Source organism: Cataglyphis hispanica, chromosome 10 (assembly GCF_021464435.1).
Source record: "Cataglyphis hispanica isolate Lineage 1 chromosome 10, ULB_Chis1_1.0, whole genome shotgun sequence".
NCBI lineage: Eukaryota > Metazoa > Arthropoda > Insecta > Hymenoptera > Formicidae > Cataglyphis > Cataglyphis hispanica.
In genome coordinates this window covers 3,677,952-3,705,272 of record NC_065963.1, presented here as the reverse complement: position 1 = coordinate 3,705,272, position 27,321 = coordinate 3,677,952, and the positions used below count along the sequence as shown (strand labels likewise).

General features: G+C 36.8%; 1 protein-coding gene across 14 annotated transcripts in view; it reads right to left on the bottom strand.

Moving 5' to 3' along the window:
* Positions 1 to 27,321, bottom strand: part of LOC126852508 (basement membrane-specific heparan sulfate proteoglycan core protein) — a 144,196-nt gene that overhangs the window by 57,779 nt on the left and 59,096 nt on the right. The gene's annotated exons all lie outside the window — the stretch shown is intronic.

The following is a 27,321-nucleotide window of genomic DNA, read 5'->3' as shown; positions in this document are numbered from 1 at the left end:
TATATATATATATATATATATATATATATGGATAAAATTTATCTATATACATATATAAATATTGACGAACAATCTCAAGAAATATGTAAAATGTAGAAAAACTTTTGAAAGTGTGTGTCAGGACATATTGAAAGACTTATATTTAAAATGAAATTTAACAGTTTGACACGAATAATTTATATAATTTTTCACTTACTATATCGGACATGAAAATTTCGCATCACGTCGTATGCGCTGCTGTATCTTAATTCAAGCAAAATGCCTTACACATCTTTAACGATGCAAATTGCACCGGAATATTTAACCGATCGTAAAGGAGGATTTGCCAGCGGCGTTGGTACTTCCATTAATCGTACCGCGTGCGATATCAACGGCGATATAATAACGTGAAATCCGGAAATCATGTACATTCTTGGAAATTATGTTATACATGCGTCATAAGACTATGATGATCCGCATAGGGAACGCGCGTATATATTTTTACGGCGTATAAAGCGCAATTAAAAAGCCGGCGATGGGCGGTTGCACAGCCGCATTTTCATCAAATTAATACTGTGCAACATCCAAGATTGCAGATGCCATGAACCCGTGATATTAAAGCCGTTGTTATTACGTGTCATTATTATATTACTATTTGCGTGTTAATTTCTGACGTGACGCGTTTGTTAATGGCAATTCTAATTAGGTACAGAAGCTAAATACATTCCGTTCAACGGCGAAACGTGCTTGGAAAAACATATGCTTGAAAAATTATTCATATTGATCTACTCCTGTAATATCATAGCTTAAGCATATCTTTATATATACTTAAGTATCATTCCTGTTTATGTAGTGATATTCATCTCCAATAGGCGCAAAGATACGCAAATATACCGGTTCCCTTACGCAAATGTCATGCAAATTATATTTTACATGGAATTATCGTGTAATTCGTAGTGATGGAATGCATAAAATTGCATGCGATAGGATCAAAATATCAACGATATTATGGAAAATCGTTACTTTAACTAACAGCTGGGCGCCGCACCACGTGCGGTATTTCCATAAAAAAAAAGATTCTCGCGTACGAGATTATTTATAATGGTACGGGGGGAAAAAAAGAGCGGTTTTACGTCACGTTTTTACGTCTCGTCACTTAAAAAAAAATCACTCTTGAGTAATTCATTTCCTCGACGTAATTTTAATGATGACAGAGCGACGGTATTTTTCCGCAGTGCTCAACGACGCATACCGAAAACGTGTATCAACGCCACCGGGAAAAACTCGGCAACGATATAAAGCTGAGCATATTAGCATGACAAGCAACGAGCATCAAATTGCCGGACCTAAAAGCCGACCCCAGGAAAGCGTAGCAGCCGCCGCCGCTCCACCCTTGCTAAATCGTCCGTGCTCTTCTAATGGACTTGGCGGCGGCAAAAGTTTCGTCCCGCCTGAAGATACCACCGACGCGATTCGCGCATTTTTCTGACCACCCGGTAAGCGGCGTGCGCGACTTTTAAGGTACATATTTTAAAACGTGCGTAATCGGATAAAAAGGAAAAAAAAAGGAGGAAGAGACGCATTCCCGTTTTCCGCCGAACGAGACACGACGCTCTCTCGTCGCGCAACTCCTTCTTCGTTAATGCGCCCGCAAAATGTGCTCCGCGTGACTTAGATTGGATGAAAAGATGGAAAGAGGCTCTTCCACGTACACATATATATATTTATAAACACGAAGCACTTTAAAGTCTCTGCCGATGCACAAATGCAAATCTTGATGAAGGACGGCTCAGGCGTGCATATGCGCATTCATCTACATTCGTATATACATACATTCGTAATAGTTGTGCATAGATTTGTCACGTATAATACATTTCGATTTGACATAAATGATAACACACGGTCAGATCAGGTCAGATAAATGGCTGAAATAATCGAGTCGAGACCGTTCTACGTGTTCTTGCGCTTGCAGTTTTTTTGAGAGATACATATGACAATTAAATTGGCGATTATCTTTGCCGATGATCCTCGCTGATGGATTATGGATGGATCGTGGCAAGAAAGAGCGTTAACTTTTTCAACATTGCCGGAAACGGTCAACAGGAATTCCGCATACTGTCCCAGCATCCGCAGTTTAGTTAATATTATTGTCACATAGATGGTCGCGATAATCGTTTTATAAAAATTAACATCGATTTTATAAGCGAATTTGCATGAAAAATCCCCTCTCGGCATGCCACGCGGGGACTGCATATAACACGTACGTTGGATACGCGTGTGTGTATGCGCCACATACCTACAAATACATGTATATACACACACACACACACACACACACACACACACGCACGCACACACGCACGCACACATATATACGACTTCTATCGCTTGCATACCGGAGTGCATGTGTGCTGAGCTGCGGGCATACGCTGTCGCATATAAAATATCTGCATCATAGATCGCGCGGAAGCGCGCGCGCGTATGTGAGCGCGAGACATAAAGTGTGAACGGGCCGAGTACGCCGGGGATTCGACATATTTTAGTGGGCGATTTGCAATTTAAATGTTATAATTAATGACCGTTCCGTCGCAACGCGCGACAAGCTGCAGAGCGGCCGTCGAAAAGTGCGGCAAAAAATGCCGTGCTTTAATGGGGCGCTTATAGATAAAGCGCGATGATCGCGCGAAAGTCCGGATCGGCCGATTCGGTTAAATCCGCATGTAAAACCACCATGTGGAAGTCTCTCGGGGGGTCATTTTCGCTCGAAAAAAATGCAATGCTTTCATTATTCTTCGAACGCAGCGTCATTAAATCGTGAAATTCTCGTAAAAGACTCGCGGAAAAGATTCGCCGGATGTTTTGCACGGGCGATAAATTACATGCTGCGAATATATAACTTTGCGAGATGAAAAATAGGAGCGTAGTTAAAGGAAAACATGCATAATCGTCTCGAATGACTCGAAATACAAAATTGACGCGATATATTCTCTTGCACCGTGCGTGCTCGATCGCCCCGGGTCGGGGCAAATGCATCTCGTAGTAATGTATTTTCATTTAAATCCATAAGAGCGGATTGCGTATTCGCATGAATGTTGTTAACATTATTACTTTTACGTCATGGTTACTTGAAACCGCACGGATAACATATCTGTCGTATAACTGCGACGAGTCAACGAGGCATAATTAACGCGTCGGTCACGGAGTCATTTAATCCATTTAATAATTCCACTGTTTAAATGTTTACACGGTAGCGGGACGCTCTCGCCATTAATGATGTGTGAATCCGAAACGGCTTAATTGAAGTCTCCCGTAACCATACTCTATTTTTATGTCTCCCGTAACCATATTCTATTTTTATAGCACTTAAAAAATCTCTGACAAAATATTTTATGCAAAATGCTCTCTCTCTCTCTCTCTCTCTTTATATATATATATATATATATATATATATATATATATACATATATCTTGTTTCAATATTTTAACAAAATTAACATTCTGAACATTCTAACATCTTGAAATAAAGATGAGAAAGCGTTATTAAATATTTCGCTCAGAAAATGGACCTTGCCTGCAGCAGAAAGATAAATGCAATTTTAGATTTTCCAATCAATTATGAAATGAGAAATAATGTTGTATACAATTTCTCTCATTCGACATTGTAATATTAATGATCTCGCTTATATCGCTCTATGAGTGCGAGTAGATATTAAAAATTGCGGAAGTTTCGTACACTTCTTCAGTCACTTTTCAATCGTAAGCTCGTGCAGCAACTTTGACGACGCAATCAAAGTCCCCTATTACCCACGCGAATTTCGCCTAACAAGATGCATGCGCTTGCAGCTTGCACGACGGCTATAATCGCGACGTATATACAGCAACGTTGAAATATCGACAGCGCGCGCGGGCGTATACGTGCATACAAGGCAACTAGAAAGTAACCCCGCTCGACCTCCCGTTATGCTATTTTTTTGCATCTCGCTAACTCCCGCCGGTGATGGACTCCTGTGATCGAGTCGATCGACTAACCCGGTCGACCCGGCTGCCGATGGCGTAAACGATCGTGTGTACATACGCAGCGCAATCGCGTCCACAATCGAGCCGAGCACGGCGCGACGCAATCGATAAGACGATTGTAATTTATCGTGCCCCGATGACGACGATCTTTTCACTGCCGGTGGTCCTAGTGAAAAGGCCGTGGCTGACTAATGGGAATGTCGCCGTGAATGGAAGCATTGAAAATAATTCAATGTACCTGGATTAAATACGATTCTCGAAGTGAAGCGCGAGCGAATAACGCGCTCGCGATGTCACGCGATGATTTCGTAGTTATTATTTAAAGACCGTAAAAAAGTAAGGCGTTTTGAGAATCTCCCCTTCAGTAACGGAGAACGCGCGAAAATTAGAGCGCGTGTCCTTTATCGGTTAATTAACACTTGCGAAGATGTAATTTGTGCATGCGTGTACCGAACTAAAGTGAGTCATCTTCCACGCGCTTATCGCGTAAATAAAAGGAATCAGTATGAGCGTATGTCGCGTGCTCGTTAATTCCCCGCACGCGCACACTTTTTGTGTCACGTGCGCACACCATTGTCTCTCTCTCTCTCTCTCTCTCTTTCTCTCTTGTCCTTGCGTAAAAATATTTTTATTATCGTCCGCGCGATCTTATTTCTTGGCAAAAAATGAAACTACGCGTCTGCCTACGAGAAAAAGGAAGGAGTGCATTTTATGGCGATGCACCTAGCAACGTAACTCGATTGTCAACCGCGTATATTAATGAACGGGACGCAGGCCATTGATTCAATCTCGTAGTGATGCGTACGACGAAACGTAATCGGTTTCAGGTCAAGGATCTTTTAATGTTTAATAAATCGCCTAGTGCATCAATGCAATCACGAGCATAAAAGGAGACAGAAGAAGATATTCTTCCAAAGGTCTGCCATTCAGTCGCATCTCCGCAATTTCTCTCGATGTTTAATGAACGGAGTGATAGTCCCGCTGTTCATCGACCGAGTTAGCGTCTCGTTGGAATGTTGATAGCATCGCGTGCGGATCGCGCGGCGCGATAAGCAACGAGCGAGCGAGCGAGCGAGCGAGCAAGCCACGCGGGGAATGCACGTGGAAAGAGAAAGGAGTTGGATGTAAAATTGCACGTTTCTTGTTGCCGTTTTCCCTGAATGCCCCCGGTGGCAGTGCTAATTTGCATCGACGGCGATGCAATTAAGATGCGCGACACGGGCGTGCGAGAGTCGCGGGAGAGCGTTTCGACAACATATTAAATTAGACAAATGCGATTGGCGGTGGATAAAAATAAAATTATTAGCGCACATCATGGGAGTTTATTATATTATTCTTCAATTATTAACATATCGGAGAGTTTAGCAAATTGTTTGAATAATTAAATACTTGATGAAGACAATGAGATTGGCCAAAAATATTTCTCTGGCTTTTCCAATTTTAGATATTTTCATAAAATATACAGATATTTTATAATGCAATATCTAAATTAATATATATTTAACATAAATCGTTAGAGATTTCGACGTTTAATTAACATTTCGATTTGTAATATCCATTCTTTATGCCAAAGTTTTATGTATATTTTTAATTATAATCGATGTTTTACGTGTGTGTTTTGATTATTATTGCGATAAAGATTTAAAAACAATTCTCACACACACACATGGATATTTTTGCTTCCTCCACTTCATGTAATTCAGATATTAAAAAAGTCGTAACTTTTATTTGGATTTAAGATACCAAGTAATTAAATAAAATTTTACATTATACAAAAAAAAAAAAAAGAAATACGTAGAAGAATCGAAAATATCTAGATACTTTCAAAGACGACATATCGCGACAACGGAGCGAAAATGGATACACAAGGATAATTACTCGAGACGAAACGAGATACGACGCCGCGAGATAAGAATGATATGCTGACGAGTTTTATTTCCAGCATTTTTCGCGAGTATACGATTTCTGGTACTTTTTCTAATTCCACTCGATGATCAGAGCTCTTGAAAGACACTTTCACGTCTTTTCATACCATACGCTTAATCGCTAAATGCAACCATATGGTTCTTAATCCGTAATAATTCGATCCGTATATTAGATAAATCAAAGTCAGACGTTCGCAATATTCAGCCTTAAATATAAATGCGAGCTCTTGTCTTCTGTTCTCGAGACAAGCCACGATTGGTATACACAAATATATTCCACCATAGCTATCTGGACGTATCTGGCTTCGCTGGAAAAATTCTTGCGATTATTATTCTAACAAATATGCGCGTTACGTTATATCTAAAAATAAACAAGTAACGCATCGGTACTCACAATAATGTGTGTTCGTTTACATCATTCGATCTACAATATAACAGCTCACCTCACGCGTTAGAGACTATAAATAAACACACTATCGTCCACTCATCCCGAATGATCGACGGGGATTAAGATGCGCGCGTTAACGAGACGCTTTCTCGCCCTAGATGCAGCTCCTCTTCGCGTTTAGATTTGATTCTATAAAATAATTTCGCGACGTTCAGAAGCGCAACCGATAATGTACGTATCGATCCTTTTTTTACATCTATAGATAACGTGACACAAATATTTCTCCACACATACTTCATTAGCACATAAATCCATCGTGAATCTTGTAATGATGTATGAATTATATCTTTCGCTACAGTGTTACATATGTGCTCAGTTTGATACGATATCTCCCTACGCTGTCTCTCGTAAGAGCGCACAGAGCCGCAATAAAGAGAGTATAATTTAATTTTTTGCCGCCTTATATGCCGCAACGCATTTTCGCAGACTCGGCGGTAGATGCGGACCTCGCGGTGCAACGAGTGCAGTAAAAGCTGATGCGTTGTATGAAATATGCGAAAGGATACCTAGAATGTAGATAAAGAGGTATCACGTGACTCTCGGTATCTGACGAGAGCAAGGTATTTGCCACAGCTGCAAAGAGAGAAACTTTACAGACTTTCGTCTTTCTCTCGTAAAAAAAAAAGAGAATGAAAATCATGCGCGCTCGCGAGAGGATACTATTACTAGACTATTACATCGACAAAAAAAATTCAACAATTTGCGTTCGTGAAGGATTTTTTTTCTCCCGATATTGTCTTTCTCAATTTCGGAACATTTGTTTAAGTCTCTATTTCCGCCTCACATTTCCGTTCGCAGACTAAAAAGCTTACGAGAGCAGCCGGTAAAAATTTTTACGATTACGTCCACTGTATTTACGGTATGATAACCAGGAGTGTATAGTTCGAAAATTATGGGCCATGAGATATAGAAATACAGCCGCGGGTATCCATTCGATTCGGTTGCTTCGGTAATCTTTGGCACGAAAAACATTCACGATTTACGAGTGATTTGAATAATTCATCTTAAACCTTCGTATGTATCAGCAAATATATTAATAATTTTTGATATAATTTTTATTAAATATGCAAAATTGAAAAATTATAATACATTAAAAAAAAATAAAAAAATACTTTTATATTTTTGCGCTATTAATTATTAAATATTTTGAATTTAATGATATTTGAACTGTATCAGTTTTATTATATCAGTTATTGTATCTGTGTGTTAACGATTAAAACATACAACACATATTGTACAATTCACATTTAATCCCGACTCGTCGACAGAGCATTTTAAAAACATTTTGTCAAAAGATTTATAGAAAATCCGAGAAATCACACATCTAGATCTATGGGAGGGTGACCCGAATTGTCGGAATCCACGTGTGTAACGGAAAGATGGCGACCCGTTCGGTTTATTGACCTCTCACTATATTGACAGTTTAAAAAGTGGATCGATCGTCGGATGGACAAACGCGAGGGCAGGTAGTACGAGCCGTCAGGATGAGGGAGAGAGATGGTGGACGTGGCAGACGAATTCTAAATACGATTCTGAGACAGAGAACGCGCGGCCGTCCATCAGTTATCAAATAAATGGCGGCAAAGAGGAGGCGGCCGGCATGGCCAGTTTGGAAAACGATAGCGCGCAACGGTTATGAAATAACGATCGCCGGGGCTCGTCGGTCCACAACGTGACACGTACCCGAACATTTATTTATCGACAATTCGTTTTACCTGGTTCGTTATTTACGGCACTCGTGGGCGGAGAGAGAGAAAGGCAGATGGGGAAGGAGAGGAAAAGAGGGAGGCAGTTGGTCCGGTTATCATATCGTTGTCGAAACATCGCTCGAAAACCGGACATCGTAGTTACGTCAATTGCCTATATCAACCAGTTCTAGTGACCCTTCGTCATGAGCACAAAATTTGTTGCATGTATAAATTGACGGCGAAAGATTGAGATTGTTCCGGCGGTGAGAAAAATTCCTGCATTGCAAATATTCGATATATTTCATCGATTATTTAATAGAAAATGATAGTTGGTTAATTACGCGAGTACAAAGGTTTTGCTAATAACAAGTTTTGAATGTGATACATTTTTTAGTCAATGCTGGATTTACATAGAATTATACATCTAAGATCTATGAATAAGACGTTTTTATTTCTTCTTAGCAAAAAATGATGAATGTTAAATGAATAATCTCTTTTTACGAGAAAGATTTTACTCTAGTAACGTAAGATTCTAAGCCGTAATTTATCGATTGTGTCGGACAGCGTTAAATTAATTTTCAGGAGTTTTTCGTAATCTTGAAGTAAAAATAAGACGAGTTAATGTTCTAGAGTCATTAACTTTTTGTACCGAGATATATCCTTATATATCCTTGACATATATTTTATATTACAGCTTTTACAGACTGCAATACATATTTTACATAGTTTTTAAAGCGAACTATTCTCTCGTTATCGTTACTGAAGCACATTCAAATGGCGGTCCTGTTATCGATACTGCTTACTTATGCAAATTGTATGTTTCTAAATAATTTACTCGCAAACGTAGGATTCTGTTCGACGACAGTTGTAATACACTGAAAATATTGATAGACATATGTGACATGATGATTTTTTATGACACCGAAACAAACATATAATGTGTTCTGCTGCGCATCGATTAATTAAGATAGAAGCCGCATTTAGCGACCATTACATTATTAAACTTTACATCAGATCCTATCGAGCATTGCTAAAACGTCATTCCATGTGTAGCGAAATTTTTTTATATTAATCCAGATTAGGTTTCTTTCAATATCGAGAGACAGCTTTTACATTATCCTCGATATAAATCGTGCGGTATTACTCGTACCGTGACTTCGAAACGTGCTTTCGACCTTCGTTATTCACCGGGTGTAATTAATCTCGCTTAACTCAGGCGTCAAAGACGGAGGAATCGAAGAGTAAAAGTAGCGATCCCACATTGTCAGCGATAAATGTACCTCCCCTGCCCTCCTCCTCCCTCCCCTGCGTAAAGTGCACTTCCACTAGTTGCGGCTTCTTTCTTTCTTTTTTTTTCGCCGCGTCTGCTGGATGTAAATGCCCAAGTTAACGCGCGCGTGCACACGTGCGTTATGTCACCGGCGTAACGTGCGCGCGCGCGCTCCAGCTCGGTGAGTTCATCGCGAGAAATCGACGTGCAGATCGCGAAAAATAAGTGACGTCATCTAACATCTGTTAGAGTTCGCGATCGTGGCGGAATGTAGGTATAATACGATCGTTCGTTTTTATAGCGTCACTGACGAATTCGATTACGATTTTAGAGAACATCCGGTAATAATTTCGCGCGCGATCTAACGCGCTATATTCGCGCACAATTCGCGCAGCGAATAAGCCATGAATGCGCCCGCGACGCACATTTTCATTATTCATACGCATACGTAAATCGTGCATTACGTCGTCCGCCAAGTATTCATAATTAAATCTACTTATGATCCAATTGTATTTAATTAAAATGCGATATCACATACACATGAATTGGAAATCCGCTTGACATTTGCTAATGCTCACGAGAGAGAGAGAAAGAGAGAGAGAGAGAGAGAGAAATGGCGCGAGGCGAGATACTTCTCATTAGGCTTCAATTTAAACATGACGCGAAGCGAAGCGAGCATGATTAAAGCGCGGCGTGCAAACGTTTTGTAGGGCAACAACTAATCTTGAGTCGCCGCTATTCCTTGAAAACGATTTGTTGCCTGTCCTTCTCATTGAGAAGGCGGATTAGATTTCACGATTGCCCGACGAAATGTCAAACAGCACGTGATCGTTAATGGCGTGCGTTCAATGATGACTTCTCCAAGGGACAATGCGGGGGCGGATACGTACGTGGGAGAATCTTTCAATCTCGTTTGTTCTTCAAGGAAAGAAGGCAGACGATAGTACGCGTTACGAATTCTGTGTCAATGTCAGAAATTCGCTCATGCTGGCAGAGAAGCGTGTCGCAAATCGCGTAACGAGGATCGGTGGCCTCGTTACGCTACTTCGCCGTAAATCTAATTAAGCATTCTGATGAGAGACAGGATAATAAGGCTATCTCAAATGGACGAGAATGAATTATTGCTGCGAGAAGAGCGACGATACATTTGAATATCTACTTCGACCATATATAGCTATTATTTAGGTTCATTGAACTTGACAGTGTGTTTTCCAAAAATATTGTATAAGTAAATATAAAAAAAAAAACTTTTAACGAAGTCCGCATAAAATTTACACAATGCGTATACTTTATGCAACACCGTATATGTTCATCTCCTCATCTCGCATAGATCGATTCTCGCCGTTAAATACTTAAATAGCAACGTGTACAATGTACGTTGAAAAATTTACGAATAATATCGACAGTCAACCAAATAAGGATCGCACAAATATTTGGTTACACCGCGTCGTTTTGCCGATAATCCATTATGTCGTGAAATTTTTAGCATGCTCGCCGATCGGTTTTATCAGCGACGAATTGTATCAATGTTATGGTAAGAAAATATACATCGTCACAAGTCCCAAGTAAATCCAAGAATAAAGATCGCTTCATTAGCATCGTTTATTTGTGCTACTTTAAACTGTTATGATTTTTGTGGCCAGTGATTAAGAGAGGATAAGAGTCATATGCTTAGCTCACGTTTCGGTGCTCCAATGATAAAGCTCGGCTATAGCTGCGATTGCCTCGATTGTTTAAATTTAGGCATATCCATGTCATTCAAGATCGATTTCGTCCATTGGATTTCAAGCACGTTTCTCAACATTGTATTATAATCTTGGGCGAGGGTAACAGCTTCGGTAAATTTAGGATTGCGTCACCGCGTGATCTCTCTGAAAGCCAGTCTCTCCCTCGCCGTGACACATCCATCTCGATAAATCGCGTTGGGATGAGATCGGACGTGGGTGATCCGATACAGCGATTCGTGTGTGTGCGTCGAGCGTGGGAGCCACAACGGGTGCCACAAAATCTAACGTTTAACGCGCGTGATTCCTGAAAGCGTTTGCGATCAGGCGGCGACTGCTCTTGTCGCGACGCTTGTGCAACCGTCTGAAACTTATGGCCACGGCAATCATCTGCGTGCGTGACGTTACCTTTAACGCCCGCGTTCATCTCGCCGTCCGTCTTTTATGACCATCTTGCGAGAGACAACGTATCGTTCCCATTATAATTAAATGTTTCGCGCGGTTTCGCTCCAGTCTATTTTCTCTCTTGTTGCCGCGTGGCGATGATATCATCGCGAAGCTCCGACCCTTGGTGAATGTTTTCAATGACCATTGACCACTTCTAATAGATGACTACATTGCCGATTTAGACACGAGTAAATTAGGCAATTGTCTCGCTTATCATTTTTTTAGAGACGCTTAGCGCTTTCAAAGTTCAAGAATTTCTAAAGATAGTTGTAATAAAAAGTACATCAATGAATAAAGTTACAGAGTCAATACGCGGACACACAAAAAATTGGCTAGTTGCTAAAAGAGTCTACAGTATGCAATAATAGAAAAATTAATGTTTTCTTGACGCTCGAAATACTTTGCTCGAATATCCTAAAACAAATATAGCGATGGATTTAAATAAACTGCTTAATTATACAAATCTTTCCAAATTCTTTTGATTGCTACAATTCAAATATTAGAGTTTTTTTTTAATTTACGGTTAACATGTCGTTATCAAATAAACGGAGGTTCACGACAAGGATAAACTCATTAAATTAAGTATTTCGGTTAATAACTTCCACATGTCATAGAAACCAAATGCAATCCTTGTACACGCGTCACGCGTTTTATGTGAGATCTATTTTCATCTCTACTGACCGGAAGAGCGTAACACCTACTGCATCTCGTGTGAATTGTTTCAAGCTCAAGACCTTGTGAATCCACAGATAGAAAAAGGAAACTTGCTCGTGTCAGCTGTTGCTTGCAGTGGGATATTAGATTCGTTGAAGGAAAAACGCTTATCCATAATTAATGTAATAAAAATGTACTTGAGTATTTGGAGTATTAATTTTACGCATTAACTTTACATCAAAATTGTCTATAAACTGTCAAATGCATCAATTACCAAATTTGAAATTTTTATAAATTCGTTAATAATAAATAAAACAAAAAATTTCGAGATTTAAAAAATCAAAAAGACGTGAATATATAAACTGGAGCGATCTATTAATAATTCTTCGTGGAATCGAGATTTCTTTGCGATTTGCGAGAGCGATGGCTTTAAATCGGAGATGAAACGAGAACGCGAGGTACACGGATTTTGAGGCCCGGGATATACACGATCTGGGATGCAAACAAAGAAGAAGACATCGGATAAAGATGTATCATCGATTACATCATCGGACAAATATCTTAACCGTAACACTTGCACGCACCTACACGTCCTGTTCCAATATGCATTAACTGGCGCGGTGTGCCAAGGTAAACGCGGTCGAATAATTTATTGTGCTGTCACGACTTACGATATCGAGCGTCCACTATTTACCGTTTCGGTATGTACGATGTATATACATCGTCTCGCCTTCGAGACAAGCCTCTCGTCGCCAGATCGAGTCTGCCGTGCTCGGTCCCGACGCTATCGCACTTAGCGACAAACTTGTATAATCGGCCGTCGTGGCGAGCGCACTGTCAAGCTCGAAAGTTGTTGTGCTATGATTTGTTGTTTCGCCATTGAGAAGCTGTGCCATTGTAGCCGTAATATGCAGCTGCGTGTATGTTTGTATTAATCAAAGAATAAAATATTAAACCTTAATCAATAATTACTTTATTAAATCCGGATATTCTATAATATTATTTATTTTTGTCAGCATTAATATTAAAAAACAAGAGCTAGATATAATAATACATTAATGTATATATATTGTGTGTGTATATATATATATATATATATATATATATTATATTTATTTATCTATTTAATAATATATTGAATATACACGTATGTAAATAAATTTTTTTATTTCATTTATGTATTATTACTGATTATATTACTTTTAGGTGTGTCTGTAGAGAAAAGCTATACAAATATAAAATGCAAATATAAAATGTCATTCAATAAACAATGAATTATGCAGTAAATACGAATAAAAATACTACGAAACATTTATGTTATTGAGAAATGAGAAATTTAAATAGAGAGACTATTATAATTAAGAAGTATCATTTCTATTTTTATCTAATGTTTTTTTCGTATAATCTGAGAGAACCCATTCTAGGAAATAAAATAAATCTCTACTTTACTCTATCTTACTTTAATTAGCACATTAATCGAGGTATGCAATCGCGAGCTGGATGAAAAGGCGAATGATCTAGGCACGTCATTTATGAAAAAGTTCCGCAATGACGGGTCTATTCATTCAACAATAAAGTGAAGAAATCTTTAGGTCAGCGAATGCTTCTCTGACCTCTCGTAAATATCGTAATTTAAATGATTGCGATGCTCACTCGGTCGCACATAATTGCGATGAGAGTTTGCGGACCGCAATGAGGAGACGCAACGCTTGCATACAATGTGTAGGGCCAATTAAAAATCGCTTAACAAGCATTACACCGACGATATTCGGGTTGAACCGACCGGGAATTTACGCCTTGGAAATTATGAATCAGCGCACAATGCGGATCGATGATGCATCGGCCGATGCATGACGCGCCTCATCTCTTTAGATATTTCTATCGATTATAAGATATGAGGATCTCCGTGAGAATGTCGGATATTAATTAAAGAAAAAATAATTTTATCAACATTTTTTTTCTGCTCATTACCGCTCTCTTTGAATTGTATCTTTTATCGACCTTCGAACAAGATAGAAGCAGAATGAAGAGGACGAGAGGGAGAGGAAGGAACAGCAGAATTTGATAGAGACTACAGGGAGGGTCGTGTGCTAGGAGTGGAAAGCCGCGACTACGTGTGTGTCCCTAGTAAAGCATGTTTACTTCGGGGGACGCGAAAGGCAGCCTCAAATCTAATAAGTCCCGAGAGCAAATATCTCTACGGAGGAAAACGTCGTTTTACCATGGTGGATATATTTCCGACATTTCGTTTTTTTTTCCGTACATTGCGCGGTGGCTCTTCGTGCGCCGCGGAATATCTGGCGATTTTCTCTCGATGGTCATCGCAATCAACGATGTTAGCACGTGATTTTCATTCGATGATAATTACAACGATGATTGCAATGAAATTTTGCACGATAAGAATCTGAAAAATGTCGTGAAAACATTCAGAAGGCAATTTTTCGTCCAATTTTTTAAACTTTTTCTGATTTTCAGGAGACGTTTCTTTATTTTTTATTTTATATTTAAGCGTAATAATATTCGAGGAAACAAAAAATCTTATTGTGTTTAATTTTAAGTTAATAGTAATTTAGCGAATATCACAGTTATAAAATTAACTGCCGTGCTGTTCGATAAACCTGTCAAGTAACATTGGTTTTCTAAAAATCGATCGTTCAACTTTTCTATCCACTGAACCACCGATAACCGTACGCTTTTTCGCTTATAATATAAAGAAGAAATTACCGTTGCATGAAGCCCCGGCACAAAAATGATGTTCGAAAAAGTGTCGGACGCTATGGTGAAAATATCCAGAAAACCGCTAACGTTGTCTCTAGCCAAAAAATTGATAGTTACATTGATAGCTACAGAGTAAACCAAACGCGCCGCGACGGGAAACCATCGATATTTAAGGCGGAAGAAAAAATGCTCGAGTAAGCATCGCGATGCTATTGAATCGTTTTAGTCATTGGATCCCGGGCGATCTCGCAATCTCGAGATTTTGTGCACCGTTGCATCCTGCCCGAACCGGAAGTGCTATATCATAGTCGGCAGTCACTTCCGATCGGGAATGTATCTTTGAGAGCAGAGGTTTTTTATGACAATTCGTTCAACACTCTCCCACGCGAAATAGGTTGAAGATCTTTGTATAGCTACGAATTTATGGCATTAATTATATTTTTATGGCGCCTTTATATTTTTTTCTCGTTTTTTCACCGATATCGAGAGGGGAGATTGAATGACGTACATTCGTCCGTAAATAAAAAAATTTTCAGCTTTTTTTTAAATTAAGATGATCCGAATCGCTCTTTAGAGCGAACTTGTATGTCATTCAAAAAATATTTGTGTCTTAAATAGACTTTCAGATTTTGAAATTTATCTAATAGTTAAATGCAAGTATGGAGAATGTTTGAAAATTCTGAATGTGCAAATATAATATGTATATGCATGCTTAATATTCTAGTTTAATATTAAATAAGAGTATAAATATATAAACAAATCGGGATTAACTTTTTTTATTCCAATAAAGATTATTCTTGCTGCGCCGAATTTATTTCAGGGGAAAAAAGCGAATTATACGCGATGATATCATAATAATAACGTAAAATAAATCGATGTTAATATCGAAATATGCAAGCAGCTCAATTGATTTAACATACAATATCTGTGATGTAGGCACATAAAACTAATAAACAAAATAAAGTTAATATCATACGATAAAATAATATAAAGATGGATTTTTAATTCGATATAATTATGGGATTTGTTATGTATGTCTGCACTTTTTATCATGAACAGATATGTCAAATATCGTACAGTCAAAAGAAAAAGAAAGAAACTAGTACAATCAATATCTAGATATAACACACAATTATCATCATTATCGCTATAAGAATTGAATATTGACATGCGCGATGAAAGGCGATGACAATTATAAAATAACATCTCTATTAAAATTAATTATTTATCAATCAAGCCATTCATTTTGATATATATATATATATATATTGTTACCATAGCAGTAAATATTTTAATGATCGCATTAAAATCGTTATATTATTACAGTGTTACATTAATTTGTATCCGTATTAAGTTTCATCATCCATATTATATTTCAAAAATTACAACTTATATCATTTTCAAAATAAACGGTCATTTTCTAAATATGTCGGTATTTCGATCTCGATTCTGTTTAATAAAACGAATGTTTGAAACGTGAGAACAGAGTTACAGAGGAATACCCTTCTCGGGTCTTCCGCGCTTCTCCGAGACACTAACGAGTCTGAAAACTATTTAAGTTGGTTTCAATGCGAGCAACCTTGCCGATCAATCGCGTCTTTCCACGCTTTCCATCCCGTGTATACTCGCATTCGCGCTTGCTTGAGCCGAAGCTACAATAGCGAGAAGTCGTATTTTCATTTAGATAAGAACAAATTTGTTTTGAATTTCGTCGCGAAACTATCGAAGATCGTTCGAGTGAATCCGCCCGAGAAAAGGCAGACGGCGTACTTGGTGAACCGATCCACACACTCGGTGACCAATATTTACGGCTATATTCTTCTTAATTCGCTTTTAAGGACAAAATGTTTTTGCGCATGACAAATGTTTCTGTCAAAATTGGAAGAAACGTAAACAAATATAAATACATACAACAAAAATGTATTGTGCTTATCTTATAAAGTTATCCATTTATATAAAAAAAATTAAACACAATCTTTCTAAACGCTTTTCTCTTTGATATTGTCGTTAGTTTTTCATTGCTACCAGCAAATTTAAAGCTAAGTTATTCTTGTTCAAATTATATACGATGTATTAATACAAAGTTCTCACTCTCGTAAATTCTGACATCAGAGCTTGAGTTGCAAGCTCCTTAACTCATAGTTTTACGAGGTTGAGCGCGACAATAAAATAAGCACGAAACATTTCACAAGTGAAATAGAAGGATAAATCTCGCGGCGAATGAAATAGTGAGATTTTAATTGTACGATCTACAAAAAAATCGGATCTCTTAACAACGTTTCATCTATGCATTTGATTTCTTTGACAAACTTCAGACGCTTTTTTTCTCTTCGAAATGTCTTTTCTGTTTAAATTTCATTGAATTTAAATATGCCGACGTAACCAAATGGTCACTGAATGAATGCGAATTTTTTCATTCCGCTTTTATTCTTTGCCGCCTTTTTTACTCTTTTACTCTGTACTTGCTCGTCACTAATAATATTCAATCACTGAATTAATTAAACAATGTTAATCGGTACACTTTGATTGTACTTACGGAATAATTTCTACTGTCTCTCACTTTTCAGAGCGCAAAACTGATGAAATAGTTATTTCTTTTTATTATCGAAACTTTTATTTTCCACCTCAACCTTTTTATAGATTTAAATATTTTCATCAAATTTTCGAACAATCTATTATAAAAGTGACAGATCTCTTCAATTTTAGCTTCTAAATAAACAAAAAAAAGATAACAAAAATAATTATGAATAAAATAATATAATATTTCCTGATTTAATTTTTATTTCATTTATATCTTATTTTTGTTTTTTTAGACTCAATTAATAATATTATTTTTGTTTGTCTTTGGACACCTAATTTATCGCTTTAGAACAAGATTGAAGAGAATGAGATGAAACGCAACGAATAGAACAAAAGCGCAGTATATGTTACCTTAAATCGTAACCGAGCGAGTTTATGTGACTTCTACAAAAATTACCATGATCGATCACGTACGCGGCCGATGTAAGACCGAATGTAATTTAATTCACAAATACGCGTGCACAAATCGAATGCAGCGAACGAGAGTGTGTGCCCATAAAAAATACAACGGAGGAATATGATTCGCGAATTTCGGCGGAATGTTTTGATTAAAAATTGTTGCCTTTAAGAGCTGTGGCGCTCGTCAAAATCAAGTGCTTCTATTAAGAGATGCAAAAATGACAGAATTTGATGCCTTGCATTCAATGCATAAATTTGAGAAACGAAATTTGTCTATTAGAGTGGTAGATATGGGAATAATTTATTGAGGATGGCATGCGTGAGACTATGCGTTTCTGTGTTTATTTCTCTCCTTTAATAATCGCGCACTGTACTTCCACTATCAAAATTGACCAATTGGTGAGAACCGTGAGTTTAATACCGTTGTAAACCCAGTCAAGTTTGAAAACAAATCCTCATATTTTAATCTAATTTTGCAAGAAAATCTATTAATAATGAAATTACGACGTTCTTTCTCTGAACGTAAACCTCTTAATTTACGTTGCGTTCCTAGATAACTTGTATATTTGATTGATTTTCATTTTTATTATGTATACATATATGACACCATGTGTACATGTTGACAATAATATGTCAACAATCAATAAAAAATATTCTTTTTTATGTAGGTATTTACAAATCGTGGACCACAATGTATAGTACACAATGTATTGTCTTTACATAAACATGATTAAAGTGTAAGCGACCCGAAAGCATTTTCATTTTGGCAAGAAATTAGAAAAAACCGCACAACAAAGTTAGTACTCGAATTAATCAATATACACAGTGTACAGTCGGTATACAAACGAGTTACGTAGACTGCCGTATATAAAAGTATAATAAAAGACACGCAAACCCTATATAAGCGAACTCAACGATATATAAGCAGCAATCGATCCCGGTGCGACAATTTTTAGACAAAATGCATGTTAGAAAATAACTCTAATGTAATTAATTCTATATAGGATGATAATAATAGTAAATTTATATCCAATTTTGTAAAAGAAGATTTGAAATCAATGTTTGAAAGAAAAAAAATAATATTTGGAAATAGTTACAAAGTTTAATTAAATTTATAAAGTTATTTTTTTTCTTTTTCAAAATGCGATGTATTGATTACACCAAAGTCAGCTGTTTTGATTAAAAGGTAATATTTTGAAAATAATAATTCATGTGCAAATGTATTAAACTCTATTTGCAGAAATTTTAGAGGCAATATTCAAGAAAATCAAGGCTGTAAGGAAATCAGGGCGGATCACAAGACGCGGTTTACGCGGACATTTTTTTTATCGGCGCTTTTTTGTGAGCCGGTGCGGCACAAACGAGGATTAGGAGTTGTACTAAACTAACGAGAGCAACAACGTCGAGCCGGGATCGCCGACGCATAAATGCAACGCGTCGTTAACACCGGTTATGGAACTTCCTAGTTTCTTGCCCATTAGCTTAGGCCTTCTATACCGGGCGGTCGTTGGCCGCCCCGCGAACTTCTGGCCGCTACTTTACCGCGCAATCGTAAATGTATTAATAAATAATAACGAACTTGTGTGTTCCCATGTGCTCGCCCACCGATTTCTCTTGTACGTTCCTGTCCTTCGCCTTTCGTCAGCAACGACTACGAGCTCTATTTTGTCCCCCTTGAGTGTATTTCTATCATTCTCTCAAGTCATTTTTCTCGCGGTAATTGAACTTGACTTTGTACATATTTGTTTCGCTCCAATTTGACATTCGCTAATGTATATTATTGATTAATAATACAATACTCAATGACTCAAATATGTACATCAAGAAATCACACATCCTATTTTTATATAAAAATTTAATGAATTTATTAATATATATATATATATATATATATATATATATATATATATAAATTATTAGCTCCTTTTTATTTATTTCAAAAGTTTTAAATTTTTAATTTAAAAAAAAAATTAAAATCAAATGTAATAAGAATTTTATTATATTTATTCTAGATTTTATTCGTGATATAAACTTACTAATGCATTAAAAATGACTATTTTATTTAATTAATAATTAAATTTAATAATTTAATAATTTAATAAATAAATTAATTATGATTATATCAGAGTAAAATATTATCAATGATTTTTTCTCTTTTAAAGATCTTTTTTTTTAAGAATAATCACAATGTGATAATCGTAGATTAATTTGATTATATAATGCAAAGTTACTAAATCTTCATGAAATGTAAAAAATTTTTCATGATATATATATATATATATATATATATATATATATATATATACATATATACATACATACATACACACCACACACACACCACACACACACACACACACACACACACACACACACACACACACACACACACACACACACACACACACACACACACACACACACACACACACACACACACACACACACACACACACACACACACACACACATATATATATATATATATATATATATATATATATATTGCTTTTGTTTAATATCTCTGTATCCTAAATATTGAACATTATATTTCAGTATATAAACACTACAATGTAATGCCGTGCAACTACGAGCTTTCAACGCCAGCAGAATGGAGAGAAAGTAAAATGGAAAAATTGGAGAAAAAAAAGAATGCATCATACGCGAAAGGGGTAGCTAGTGGCAGCTTTTATATTGCGTACATTTTATAGTGGCCGCATCTATACATATATATACATATGTATATGTGCATACACACATATATTCGTATTTATCGTGTTACTCACTTTATTGTTTAACAAGCATAAACAGAATTTTATTCCAATTTTTTATTTTTAAACTATTTTTCTGTGGAGACAATATGTCACCCTATAAACTTAACCCCATATAATCAAAATCCATTAAATTAAAATCTTAATTACAGTTTTAATTCACATAAACTTCAACTTTGTTCTAAAGAATAGCAAACTTTTAAACTATGTAAGAATTTAGAGCCTTATAAGGAGTTCTCTCTCTCTCTCTCTCTCTCTCTCTCTCTCTCTCTCTCTCTCTCTTTCTCTTCATAGTTTTTAAAAAAATATTTACAAAAGACTATTTTTCTAATTTTTAAATGTAATAAACTCTTATTTTTAGGAAAAAGAAGTTTGGCCTGTCACAATTGAACATTTTACTTGTTACAAATATTTATAAATCTGTATAAATACTAAGTGTAACATGCATGCAAATTGGAAAAAATATCGAGATTTATAAGAAAAAAAATCGGACAATTGTTTCATTTTGAAAATAATATTTAAACACTTTGTATTTATATATATCTATCGCGTAATAGACCTCTTCCCCTTTACATTATTTCTTTCTTTTCTTCTCTACTTATTATAATATAATCTCGCATTTTCTGGTGCGAACGAAATATCGCAAGATTTATTTTTTTGAAAATGCATCATGTGCCCGACATCATGCAATTAAATACCAGCATTGTGACGCAAGAAAGAAAGATTAGGAATAAAGAGAGAAAACGAGTAAAGTCTACGAGAGTAAGGTAAAAAAAATAAGGTGACGCTGTAAAAGTGAATAAAAAGAAAAAGAAAAATATGCCAGAAAAATTGTTATCACAAATACTGATAAAGTAATGCCATCTTGTCGTGAAGTTATCGTGAACTAAGAAAAATAATAGGTTTTTAGGTGCACAAATCCCTATGAATACGATAAATAATTTTTTTGTTATGTAAAATTTTCAATGCGAATTATTTCTTCTCTTATTAATAATATACTCTCTAATATTCATTGATCAATCACACTCTTTTTCGCGAAAATTATTTCTTATTCGTAGAAACTATTAAGCTATTACATCTAACAAGAAAATTTACGCAATAAAGCTTAAAAGATTAAACGTTTTAAATTCCTTATCTTAATGTTAACACAGCTAATGCTTAAATTAAATTAAGCTCAGCAATGACAGCATATTACAATGTTATAATGTAAAAATATTTGCAATTATATTTCATCAATATATTGTATGAGATAAATTAGCTAATGTGGTTGGAACAGTTTAAACTATTTAATTCTCCCAAGAAGATTCTTGATTTCTCGATTAATGTCGTCGTTGCCAAGCTTAACGTGCTAAAGGATACGTGAAGCCGAAAGAAAGATCGTAATTACCTCGATTGCGTGATCGATACGGATTTCGGTGCCTCTGCGCGAGGTTCGATCGTGCCACGACCAGCAGAAGCAAAAGAATTGGCAGGAGTCTCGTCGTCGGTAGTCCCATTTCACTTGTCGATCGTTTACGAGCGATTCATTTGCCGCGCGTACACGATTTTACAGGCGCGCGTGCTTTCTCTCGTATAGAAATAAAAAATTCGAAAGCTTCCTTTCGATTTTTTCCAAATGTCTCCTGGGCACTTCAAAAGATAAATGACACGATGATGATGTTTTTCAGCAACTTAATGTAATTGCAAAAGTTAATTGACTTATGCATGCCAATCACGACGCAGAGCTTCTCTCTGACTTTCCGCGAAGAATTTTACTCGCTAAGTATATTGAAAATAGAACCGAGTATGGCAGGGAATGATAGGAACCGCAAGTCGTCTCGTCCGGTGAAATGTCGAGGCACGCGATGAAGATAGATCGTAAGAAGTTGAGAAAAGTTTTTATGTTCGTGTCACGATTTTTTTTTTAACATGGGTCTCTTTATAAAAAAAAAAAATCATATTTTTTCTTGCAAAGAGCAACTTCTGATATATGTATTATTATTAATGTTCGTTTAATAAATTTAATTTATCGTTGACAATCGCACAGGAGAATTTATACTTCAAATTATAGGTAATGACTTTGGAAAATCTTACATTGATTATTTTTCAGTTGTCATCTGTAATAAAGATTATCAAAGAAAAGCGGAATAACTTTTTCTGGCTTACGTATTTCTTTTCTCTTCTTTTATTTTCGTTTTATCGGAATCACAGAAACAAGTCTCGGAATTTCACATAGTTTTTTGGCCGGGTGTTTATTCTATTCTTTAGTTGGTTTATTTATTTATTTATTTATTTTTTTTTTTTTTGTCAACCTTAAGCAACCCAGCGGCAATTCAGTATTTGTTCGCGTAGATTAAGCCGGATTGTACGATGCCGGTACGCGGTTGCGCTAAAAGCCAAGGAAATTGTGCGTCCCGGTAAACAGACAATGGCTGCCGCCGCGACGCGCTGTTTTTCAATTATTTTTAATTATTTTCTGAATGACGGCCTGCGCGCGCGTGGCCCTGCCGTCGATTTTGATGCACGCCAGCTACGGTCTTCAATCTCGCTCGCCGGTGCATTGTTGTCGCGGTCTCTCTATCATGTGTCGTCCGCTTTTCTTCCATTATATCTCAATTTTCTCGATATCGTTAACATTTCGTGCGTCATTTAACTAGTTCCCGTTGAAATTAATTGCCAATTGCTTTTCTTCTCCTCCGTACATACATTATAATTATTATCAAATATAATAATCCTTTTTTATTTTCTCATTTTTAAAGACACTCAATAAATTGCAACTATATCTAAGTAATTTTTGATTAAAATGTTCCAATCAAAAAAATAGAAATAAAAAACTTTGACGCGTTATTTTTCCGCATTTATTACTTGATTAAATTAAATTGTTCGTAAAAGTTATTTTAATTATAACGTAAGAGACGCGGACCAAACGAGATGCTTTTCGAGATCTTGCGCTTTCATATTGGCGGCGAAATACTGTGCGTAAAAGCACAGTTACGTGCCGTTACGTTCTAGCGCGAAGGATTTATTCGAGAAAACTCATGCTCGCTCTTACTTGAGTCGCAAATGAGATTTTTTCGGACTTCGTGCCCTGCATTACTCAGCAATTTAATTTCGGAAGTAAAGAAACCTCGGCGGATTAGAAACTGGGTGACAATGTTTCGCAAGCTCGTAAACGTGCTTTTACGGCGCTCGTCGATCCCGGTCAGATTTATCCGTCGAGAACGTAAATTATAACAGGTTGTTAAATATTATATAAATATCGTTGGTCAGCAACGAGGAAGAGAGAAATATATTTAACAACGACCTAACTTTATCTTCTACAAATCATTTAAATAAAAGAGTTGTGTTATACATAAATCTCAAACGCGCATATTCGAGAAAATACTTTGAAAAATTCTCGCGTAAAGCTCTTTATGTACACGTGGAGCAAAACAAATTCACCTCGGAATAAAACAAACGAGTTATCATGAAAGTTTTTTGAACATGACATTCGATAATTGCAATATCCGTATCAAAGTAAATTAATTGGTAAAGGGAATTATTACTAAACGAAAAAAGTTAAATAAAAAAGAAAAAGTTTCATCGCTACCGTCCCACCCGAACAAGACGAGTTTACGAACCTATGACTCCTCGTGCAACGAATCGACGGCAACGATCGAAAGAATTTGATTCGCAGGAGAAGAATGAAGGCTTCGCGTTGACCGAACTTGGCAGACTGGCATGCCGTTAGTCGTCATAGAGCGAAGGAAGAACCATCCGAGTATAAGAACACCCCACTGCCGTTGTCAACGGAGGAAAGCGTGGGAGGTACTAAGCTACTACAGATTTTTTTTTCCTCTTCCAGCGTTCTAGCTCCACTACATAAGCGTGTGACATCGGCGATGACTCTTGCTCCCAACGAGCTTCATTATTTTCATGCGTGCGAATGGAACACGAGCGACCATCCATACGTGCAGAGGATAAATATAATTGAATCGTTGAGAGCAAGGATCGTGTTAATTTCGGATAAGCTCGCGCGATTCAGGGCTAATAGATGCGTAGTTTGTTCGAGCAAAGAAAAGATAGACGAAAAAAAATTGGAAGGCTAAATATATATCCGTTCCTTCCGATTCTTTTCGACGCGGATAATTTTGGACGAAGGATTAGATGACTTTCCGGACGCTTTACGGAAGTACGAGCTGCGCTTTTACATTCCTTCATCGACGAGCGTCGAAGCACGTTTAAATATATATGGAGCGATGAAATAAATGTGTCATAAATTTGAAAATGTGTTGGAAAGAGATTCCACGTGAAAGCTGTTACCGAAAACTTTTTCAAGTTATTATGAGAGAAAATAAATAACAATATATAATATATACCAAAGCATATAGAAAAGTTTTATAAAATAAGTGTAACTGAATTTATAAATTATATTGTAACAAATATTATAAGTAAATATGCGTTTCATATTTATTTATAACTTTTTATTGCTTAAAAACATTAAATAAAATTTAAGAAATTTTTTTTTTTTTTGAACATATATTTGTTTGTACTTATTTTTAATATCCCAATGTATAGAGGCTGTTTCAAATTTATAACTTTAATTTATTATCATGCCATATAGTTGAAAGAGAAGTGTTATTGGAATAAATTAGTAGAAGAATTTAATGATACCAAGAACGAAAATGAAGACCTCGATATGTAAGTTAAGTCAAGTGCACATTGTAATGAGACACTGTTTATGAATAGACCGATAAGAAGGTAGGCATTTAAGATCAAGCAGTCGGTTAAGCAAAGTAAAAGTTCTGAATCGAGTGAGAAAATATCATTAGTTGGAGAAACAATAAAATTTAAAACATATATAGTCAAGTATTATATAATATAATATAATTATATTATATAATATATGTATAATATTTGACACCTGAATCGATTGTTTCCAAAAACACTGCTTATACACCGGATTCTAAACGTGAGGCAAACGATAACCGCAAAATTCTTTATCAAAGTTCGTATAATTCTTTATCGAAGTCTGAATTGTTCTTTTGGTATTATTTCCTTTCTAAATGACAGATCGAGTTTTCACCCTTATACAGGTCACATCGCCGCAATTATATCGTTGCTCCGAAAAACAGTAGCTCTAGACTAACAGTCACATGTCCATGTTATAGATATCCGGAACCGCAATTTGGTTTGTACGTAAACTCTACATACAACGACGTAATTAACAGAAGGGCCACCACACGATCGAGTTATTCACGAATGTCGCGAATAAAACAAAATTCTCGACTTCGACCCGCGGTCGGTTTTTTTCAAAGTGCCGCGCGCTTTTTCATCTGACAATTCGAATCCATTATACTACAGCTGCTATGTAACTTGCAAACTTTTACGACTATATTCCTTTTTATCTCTCGCGAATTGTTTTCGCGAAGCTACGATAGGATCGCGATGCAAGATCAAGCTTCCCCGCAATATCGATGCGAACACGTAAACGCGGACCAGGAGCGAGAGAACGACCGACCGACCGACCCGTCGTGTTCCGAGCGAGTAACTGTCGGCCGAGAGGAGCGTGGGAGGTCTTGCAGGTACCGCGGCTCCGTCGCGTAATGGCAATCACGCGGCCTCATGCCGACCCTTTGGCGCGCTTCGACCTTTCGGCAGTTTCCGGCGAGCGCTCGGTGCCGCTCGACGTCTCCGTCATCTCGCGTCAGGAGTCGGCGCCGAGCCGACCTCCGTGAGAGTACTTAAGGATGAATCTTTTTAATCTCGTTTAATTATTTTTTTTTAATTTTTATAACGCACCTTTATTTTTCTCAGTTGCTTTCAATTTTTAATGCAATGCCATGAAACTGAATATTAATTAAGAAATGAGCAATTACAAATTACTCAAATTAAACATTTATAGCGATTGCCTGCAAATTGTATCAATATTCAAGAAAATAAGAATGATTCAAAATTATATATTTCTTGTATAAATAAATAAAATAGTCAGTTTACAGAGACATTTCAGTTTGCTCTTAGAGCAAAAATATGTCATCTGTCGTCATATAATTGTCAAATATTTGCGCGACAATTTAAAAAATTTTCGATGTGTATCAAATATCTTGCATCTTACGTAGAAAACATCCGGAAATCATTTCGTCCATTAGGCTAAAGCGTAGCTGCGAATCGATTGCAAATATAAAAGATTAAATTGCGAGAATGAAATTCGAACATCGTACCCTACAATTGTTGGCAAATGTTAGTTTAAATAAATTAATAGAGCATGCCAGAGAGTGTCATATCACCGATGATCACCGATGGTAACGACGCGGTCAAATTTCCGCGCACAACCTATCGATGCACCAGTGGTGCATACGGAAAACGTCATTAGCGATGTGCGACACGCGGTATCGGCATAGCACCACCGACACGTTCGGTCTTTCCGTGCGAATTATAAAACTTTAAATAAAATAACTTTACCATCTCACGCGGTCTGTGTGCTCGGACAAGTGATGGACGATGACGACGAAGAACGAAGGAAACGCACGAAGAAAGAAGGAAGGGTGGTGAAACGACACGACGTAGACGCGAAAGAAAGGGACGGCGCATGTTTATTCAAACTCATCTTATATCGCATTTTCATACTAATGGACTTTTTCAACTCGGGGACCCGGGAGAGCGTGTCCTACGTTTCCGTTCTTTGGCTTTCTGGCAGAGGAAGAGAACGTGGCCGCGGATGACGATCTACGGATTATCATACT